This window comes from Hyaena hyaena, unplaced genomic scaffold, assembly GCF_003009895.1.
Source record: "Hyaena hyaena isolate Hyena2069 unplaced genomic scaffold, ASM300989v1 scaffold_187, whole genome shotgun sequence".
NCBI lineage: Eukaryota > Metazoa > Chordata > Mammalia > Carnivora > Hyaenidae > Hyaena > Hyaena hyaena.
Genome location: NW_024080820.1, coordinates 737,168 through 746,180, shown reverse-complemented (window position 1 = coordinate 746,180; position 9,013 = coordinate 737,168).

Genomic DNA, 9,013 nt, shown 5'->3' with positions numbered 1-9,013 from the left:
CTTAGGAAGCCTGACAGGTCCCTGTCTTTCCTAAGAGTAACAGTGTTGTGTCAGCTCTGTTTGCATTTTCATGGGAATTATAGCTTGTTTATTATAATCCTATAAAGATAATTATTAAATAGTTGCTCTGACCAATTTGACCTCTTGAAGTGATAGTTCAAGTTGGGGAGGAAGGATTTAAAGAAAGATTATTTTAATCATTTAACTCTCTTTGTCTCCATGGGAAAGTTGATGGTTGTTTCTCTGAGCTTGGGGATTACATAACAATAGTGTCAATTTGCATTTATATAACGCTTCCATATTGCTTTATATGTATTTATATGGATTTTTCATTAGCTGTCCATAGAGACTCATTACCAAGGGCAGGGCCGGTATTATCATCTCCACTTCACAGCAGAGGAAACTGAAGCTCAGAAAGATCTCTGCCAGGGTCTCACGGGCAACTCGGGGATGAGCTGGTACTAGAACCAACGTCTTTGCCAAGTAGGAGGTGGCTGTTTCCAGACACTGGCTGCCTGTCTGTGGCACAGCCGGCGAAGCCTGTTCTGGATGGTTACACAACTCCTGGAGCATTATTAAATATTAAGCAACATCCCTAATTCTGGAACTTAATACTAAGATCGGGCAAGGGCTAGGAAACATTATTTTAAAGGAAAAGTGCCGACTCTAATTATTTTTGTTATTAAACAATATTCCACTTAAGAATACTACCTTTTTCCCATTAAAAACTAAATTAGCAGAAGATACAGAGGAGCACAAAGAAGAAAGTAAAAATAATAATTACCACTAAACACTTAACATGTTTAACATTAAGGAAGTGTTTATCCTTTCTATGAACATATACACAATTTTTAATAAAATGAGATGATATTATAAATATTGCTGACCAATCGGGTTTTTCCGCTTAACACCGTAGCATGAATATTTCTACAAGTTGTTAAGTAATGCTCTTTTGAGAAAAGATATCAAACTTTATACTTTGTTATAATACATGTTCATTATATAACATTTGAATAATACAGAGAACAATACAGAGTGCTCCAGAGCTCAACTGTAAACTGGTGTTTACAGTTTAGTGCATATAGTTCTGCATTCTTCTATGAGGCCTGAATTTTACTGGTTACCTGGGCAGATGAAAGTTAGAAAAACTTTGCCCTGATGGAGAAGAGAACATCATTTATTTTAGAAAGTGCATATTTTCCTCACGAGAGCCAATATAACAATGTATAAAAAACAAATACGTCATTTATAATAATCGTTTCGAACATCCACAAAAAAATCCACTCCAGAACGCACCACCACATGGGAATCCTTCTACTAGCTGAATCATCTTTGGCTATCTTCAAATAATTAGGTGGTGTGGGTGCTCTGATCTGCCTAATAAATTTAACTATCCTCTTTTAAAGATAATGCTTTTGGGTGCCTGGGGGCTTAGTCTGTTGAGCATCTGACTCCTGATTTTGACTCAGGTCATGATTCCAGGGTCGTGGGATCAAGCCTGTCATCGGGCTCCCCCTGGGCATGGAGCCTGCTTAAGATTTTCTCTCTCTCTCCCTCTCCATCTGTTCTGCATGCTCTCTCTTTTTTTCAAAAAAAGAAAAATAAAGGTGATGCTTCAGAGCCTGTGAACTCTTCCAGCCTTGCAAAATGAATTTCTCAGTTCAGTTTTCAGTTTTATCTAGAAGTTGTTCACTGCTTGGGTGACATAATACAGCCTATTATGGATCACAGGGTAGTAGTGATAATAGTTCACTGAGATTAGAGGGGTCAGATTGCTTTGTGAGCCATACACTGGCAAACACATATTGCCATGTAACTGAAGGGACTTCCAGATTAGTTAAGTACACAAATGACATTCGTAGATAACTTTATGTTTATTTAGCAAAGTAAAGTACAATAAATAATCAGAGAACCAGGGGTGCATATTCATTTAAGGGATAGTAATAATGCCTGACCCCAGCAGGCATTTATTAAACACGTGTTACGTGTTGAATGGGTGAAAAATCCCAACTGAAGAAAAATTGGCCAAGAATGTAAACATCTCATTCACAAAGAAGAAATCCAAATGACCGATAGACACATGAGAGTTTCGCAACTTTACTAGTAAATGCAAATTAAGACAGTTTTTATGCATCAAATTGGGGAAAATCTTAAAAACTTGGCAATAGGAAGGGTTGATCTGAATGTTGGGGATATGGCACACTTGTATCGGGCTGGCAGGGTATAGAAAACGATATTCAACTTCGGGCAATGATTTGGCTGGCTCTCATAACCTAAAACTAGAACTAGCCTTTGCACGTTTGGATATGTACATAAGAACCACTCTCCCTCATGTGTCTAGAAGGAGACAAGCAGAGGAATTTTACTACAGCGCTGCTCACAATAGCAAACCACTAGAAAGAACCAATCTTTTGTTATTAGAAAGAGGAAACAACACACAGAAAAAAGGAACACATGATACCTATAGACTGCAATCTTTACAAACATTATTATAACATGAAATAGCTCTATGTATATTAGCATACTTTTCAGTACATAATTTTGAGTGAAAAAAAGCGAGTTGCAAAATTATACACAGGTGAAGCTTTACGTGCTTAAACAACATGTCCAAAACTATACACCAATGGATGCCTATGTAAGCATGTGGAAGGAGGGAGAATGATCTGGAAGAACACACCCCAGTGTGTTCTTTTTTACAGCAGTGGTTGTTTCTGGGAGGTAGGGAAGGTGGACAGTAAGAACAGCACTGGGAGGTGGCAGTTTCTTAAAGGGCTTTAACTGTAGGCATACAGTTTTATTGTTTTTCACTTACCATAAAAGGTGTGGATGCAAATTTGACAATATACAAAAGGTAATGTTAATTCCCGGTGGTGGAACTATGGATAATTATGATTTTTGTACTGTTTTGCGTTTTAAAATAAGGGTCACTATGTGTACCCACTCACTAAGTAATTAATTTACATGATACAAAATTTAAAAAGTACAAAATATTCCCTTTCTCTCCTATTGCCTACTCCCATTTATAGTTCCCCTTCGTAGAGACAGGTAATCATTGGTACTTTCTTATGGCATCTCTCTCTCTCTCTCTCTGTGTACACACACACACACACACACACACACACACACACACAGAGGAAATTATTTATCCTTTTTTTCTGCACATGGTACCAAATTATATCTTTGAGGACTTTCAATACCTGTTCATACAGAAGTGTCTTCTTATTTAAACAAATTTTTAAATGTTTATTTATTTTTGAGAGAGAGACAGAGCATGAACATGGGAGGGGCAGAGAGAGACAGGGAGATACAGAATCACAGAAACCGAAGCAGGTTCCAGGCTCTGAGCTGTCAGCACAGAGCCCAATGAAGGGCTCAAACTCATGAACCGTGAGATAATGACCTGAACTGAAGTCGGATGCTTAACCAACAGAGCCACCCAGGCGCGCAAATGTTTTCTTATTTTTAATGACTACATAGTCATTAAAAATAGTCATAGTATTTCATACATAGTTATAGTATTTCATCCTATGAGCCATATTTCTGGAAGGAATAAAACAACATACATAGTCATTAAAAATAGTCATAGTATTTCATACATAGTTATAGTATTTCATCCTATGAGCCATATTTCTGGAAGGAATAAAACGACAGGAAAAAAGGGGGAAGGGAGGAGAAAGGGAGACTGGGCCCTGCTGTACAAGAAAAGGTAACAATTCAGTAGACAATGGTGAAATCTCGAAGGTTCTGGAACAAGAATATGAGAGTATCTGCTCCTTAAGAGGGTTAATTTGGGAGTATGTTGCAGGCTGAACTGGAGGGAGATGAATAAATCAGCTAACAGACTAGCCAAAGACAAGGAGTGATAAGCACCTGACAAATTCTAGTGGTAATTAGAAGGGAAAGGTAGGAGTGCAGGCAAGAACAATTGGGAGATGGTAATGTTCAGTGAAGTGACTGGGTGGGAAGGAAAGAGTCACGGATAACTGACTCCAAGTTCTTAGTGAAGTGAATGAAGGAACTGCCATTCTGCCAACAGAAATAGGAAAGTCAGAAAAAAGAGCTGATTAGACCGGGAAAGAAGCAAAAACCCGTTTGGAGGCGCACTGGACACAAGGTTCCGAAGTAAATGCTCCAGAATTAAAATGAAAGGAATGTGGCTAATAGGAGGTGTTCAGAATCTTTAGAATGAATTGATGAGTGGAGTGTAGCATAGGAGCTGAGGAAGGCGGTCAGTGCTGGGTATGTGAATCGGGAGATACTGGCCTAGAAATATAGGTTGAACTTTTATATAAGAAAATGGGTGAGGGGCGCCTGGGTGGCTTAGTCGGTTGAGCTTCCGACTTTCCCTTAGGTCATGATCTCGCGGTACGTGGGTTCAAGACCCGCGTCGTGCTCTGTGCTGACTGCCAGCTCAGAGCCTGGAGCCTGTTTCAGAGTCTGTGACTCCCTCTCTCCCTGCTCACGCTGTGTCTCTCCCTCTCTCCTAGAAATAAATAAGAAAAAAAATTAAAAAAAAAAAAAGAAAATGGGTGAAGGTCTTGGCACTCCTGTTCCTCAGCAGTGCAGGATGCTGAGTGTGGGACTCTCCACAATACTAATTTCTCTAGATAACACATTATATACATATGACGTGCTACTATTACATATATATATGTGTGTATATATATATATGTATATATATATATAATGTGTTACTATTACTACCAATGGAAGGATGCAGTGAAGGAAATTGTTGGGGGCAGACAGAGCTGGGGAGCTCTGCTCTAAAGGGGGGGCATATGCAAAATGACCTCCAAAGGCTGAAGGAATCATAAGACCAAAGAAAAAGACCAACAAGTCCAGCTTGACAAGAAATGGTTTATTAAGGAGACTTATGGACAGAAGTGTACCGTGGGTGGCCACAAGACATGCAGGTGTCCACAGCCTCACCTCCCCAAAGACCTGCTTTTATAGCCCTAGATGCTGGGCGTATGGCTGGCAGACCACTGGGAAGAGAATGTTTAAGTCCACATGTGTGTCATTCTCATATCTCCAGAGCAGATCAAGGGTGTTATGCGGAGGCGTACTTAAGGGTGTGCTTAAATGAAAAGAAAGAATGTGGGGTGAGGGACTGTGCTCAGGAAGGCTTTCAGGTCACAGAGCTGTCACTATGGCGGATTTGTCTATGATGGCATTGGTCTGGTTCACACAGGAGCTTTGGCGGCCCAGAACTTAGTGATTGGTGAAAAAGTGAGATCCACATCCATACCACCCTGCTAGTGGATCATCGGATTTGCAAGTCCTTACAATCCTAAGTTATCAGGATTTGATTGATCTGGAGGAAGTGATAAAGAGAGGAGACAGGAAAGGGGACTTTAGTAAAGAGTTTGGAGTCCTAGCAAAGCAAAGATGATCAGGATTCATTCCATCACCATTAAGCCTTCCTCTCTCCAGCCTTCATGCATTCATTTGCTCATTCATTCTTTCCACAAACACCACTGGGTACTTTCTAGGTTCCAAGCACAGCTCTAAATGCTAAAGATGTATAAACGAAACACAAAACAAACAAAAAGCATTCCTTCTCTTCAGGAGCTAGGTTGAGTGAAATTACAGAAAAATCCTTTCTGGTATTTTTCCTAAGGACAGTCATGGATTCAGAATTTCTATATAGTAGGAGCAGCCATCTGGTGAGAAGTGGGGGCTAGAAACTTATTTTAAAAGCACATTTATTTATTAAATCTACTGTTTTTTTTAAAAGGTAATTTTTGGGGGTGAGATTGGGATCCTAAAGGATATCATCGAAAGATAAAACCCCCCAAGGCCATCCCTTTGCTTAAGTCAATATTTTCAGACAGGCTTTTTGAATTTATATCATTGTATTGTAAATAATTGGCTGAATCCAAAAGGCACACTTTTCGTGGAGAAGACCTTGCTGATAGGAATGAAACAGGCGACAAACAAGGTTCACTTGGGGACAACTGGTGACGGAGTTCCCATATCGCACCTTTTCTGAGCTGTGCAGAAAGAGCTTGAGCTTTGCAGCCTGTTTTTACATACCAGACCAGAGCTATGATAAAAGTCACATGACCTTGAGCAACTCCTCTCTGAACTTCATATCCTCCCCTGTGAAACTGAGAACATAAAGCTATGCCTAAGATTCTTATGTGGACAAAATGTAAGGTCTGACCTATAGCAGGCACTCAGTAAACATTTCTTTCCTCTCTCTTTGCCCCTATGGTCTGAAAGTCTAGAGACTGAAAGAGGTCCAGTGATGGAGAGAATGGACAACACATAGGAGTTCTTTCTCACTTGCCTGTTTCTCTTCCTGCCTAAATCTGTCACACTGAGGTGTGAAAAAGTCATTTGATCTACTGGGGTTTCCAGTAGTGAGAGAGGCACTGTGCTCTCTCCCATGTTTGTGTTTATTTTGTACTTGCTTCTGTTTCTGCCCAGAATCTTATTCCACATCGTAATATGCTTGGCAGATGTCTGCTCTGTGTCCAAGACTGCACTAGCCTTCCCTTTTTGGGAAGCTTTATCTGGAGGCCCTGCAGAGGATCGGTGCATTTCCTCCTGGTTGCCACAACATCACTAACCCCGACCTACCTCTATGTGCTGGATATTGGCTATTTGACCCTCTGGATCCTTTTTCACCCTGTGTTAGTTTCCTGGGACTGCTGTAGCAAACTAACGAAAATTTGGTGGCTGAAAACAGCAGAAATGTATTGTCTCAGTTCTACAGCCTGAAGGACCCAATCAGGGTATTATTAGAGCCATGCTCCCTCCAAAGGCACTAGGGAAGCATCTGTTCTGTGCCTCTTGCCCACTTTATGGTAAAAATAGCCATTCCTTGGCTTGTAGATGCATTGCTCCAATCCTTCATTCTCACAGTCTTCTGTGTGTGTGTGTGTGTGTGTGTGTGTGTGTGTGTGTGCGCGCGCGCGCGCACATATGTGTGTATGCATTACTCCAACCTTCATTCTCACTGTCTTCTCTCTCTCTCTCTTTCCCTGTGTGTGTGTGTGCATGGGTCCAAATTTTTCCTTTTTATAAACATGTCAGTAATACTGGATTAGGGCCCATCTAATTTCCAAATGAGGCTACATTCTAAGACACTGGGGTTAGGACTTCAAGACACCATTTTTGGAGGACACAATTCAACCTTAACATAGCCCTTCTCCATTCTGTATTCTGGGGGAGAGAAATGCCCTTTATGAAAGCATCTACATGCTCTCAGACATCACTCAGTATAGTGTAGATTGTAGTGTAGATTATGGTGTAGACTGAGGGGCAGTAGAGAGATGTGAGGTCAGAGTTTTGAGTGCCCTGGTGGTGTACTTCCTGTGGGCTGGCCTTGTGCTGACTCTGTCCTTCAGTGGTCAGTCACTGCCTCATGGGCAGTTATTCTTCATAACTCCTTCTCCTTCTAGGGCTGCTGACTACTCCCTCTCCTCGTGTTTGAAGCCTGGGGCTGGGAACTGGCCATATTAGCCCCAGGTCACTGCACCATGCTTTGTGCTTCTCTCATATAAACACCTTTGCAAACAGTCCATTTGGAAATAAACCTCTTTAAGGAACTGCACTTTGGGTGCATCTTTCTTTTCTGTTGGGATTTCTAAAGATAATTATCAAAAGTGTTACTTTTCGGGGTGGCTGGGTGGCTTAGTCGGTTAAGTGTCCGACTTTCGCTTAGGTCGTGATCTCACGGTTCGTGGGTTCGAGCCCCGCATCGGGCTCTGTGCTGACTGCCAGCTCAGAGCCTGGAGCCTGTTTCAGTCTGTGACTCCCTCTCTCTCTGACCCTCCCCTGCTCACGCTGTCTCTCTCTCTCTCCTAGAAATAAATAAAACATTTAAAAAAAAATTTAAAAAAAAAGTGTTACTTTTCTATTAAATATCTTATCTGTTTTATTAACGATAGTATACATTTCTTCAGGGCATGTATCACACCGTTTGTTAAGCTCTGTATCACAGCACTTAGCATATTTCCTGCTGGTAGTTTGAATAAACATTTTTGGTGGGAGGGAAAGGGAGAATGGAAAGAATGAAGGGTGGAAGGACTATAGACACCAAGTGGTTTTCTCACCTTGATGTAGTTTTCTGACAGCCTCAAATTCTTCTCCCAGACTCTAAGTCAACTCAGTAGCCATTCTCTGTGTGCTTGCTCTGTGCAAACCTCTTCACGGGGTGTTGTGGGAAGCTGGTAATTAAAATGTGGCTCATTCCTCCAGCAAGTTTTGTCAGTGAATGGACCAGTGTAGCTAGAGGTTAGTGAAGTAGGGGGTGTCTCTTGGTAGAGTTGGAAGTCGGGCATTAGACTAATAGGAGAGGCTTGGAACAGCTTCTATGGATACAGGGAGAGGATTGATGAGCGACATTAAGGGCCAAGGTGAGACTGCATGGCAAGAATTTATAATGCATCTAATCCGATTTATCCTGTACTCTGCTACCAGATTAATTGTCCTAAAGTACATTGGGGTAATGTCATTCCATGCCTTAAAATCTTCAATGACTATTTCCTATGAAGAATGAGCCCCTATTTTGCCAAAACCCTCTTACTTTCTGATACCTATTTCCCCTTAGTTCTCTGTCCTCTAGTTAAACTAGGTGAATCTCTATTCTTCTGATAGCTTCCCTTCCCACCTCCATGCCTTTTCTCATTAATTCCCTTTCGCCAAGAAAGAAAGGTCTTTTCACTACTGGGAGGCACTGGTGGAAGGTGGAGGGCAGAGGGGAGGTGAAGTGAGACGGGAAGTCATTTCTGCCACTCATTCTTTGCCTCTGGAAGCATCTCCCACAGTGGTCCTGTCTTCCAGCCTGGACGTCCGGACTTTAGGCTTTCATCCTTCTTCCCGGCATGTCTCCTGCTCTAGGGGAAGCATCAGGGCCCTGTGGCCATTCATATCTGGGTTTTCCTACTGTTTCCTGTTTAGATTTTCCCACACCTTTGATATTCTCTCTAGTGAACCATCTGATTTGACCATTTTTCTGATTGGATCCTGACTATAGGCCAGGTCTCTGTACTGTGCCGTCTTC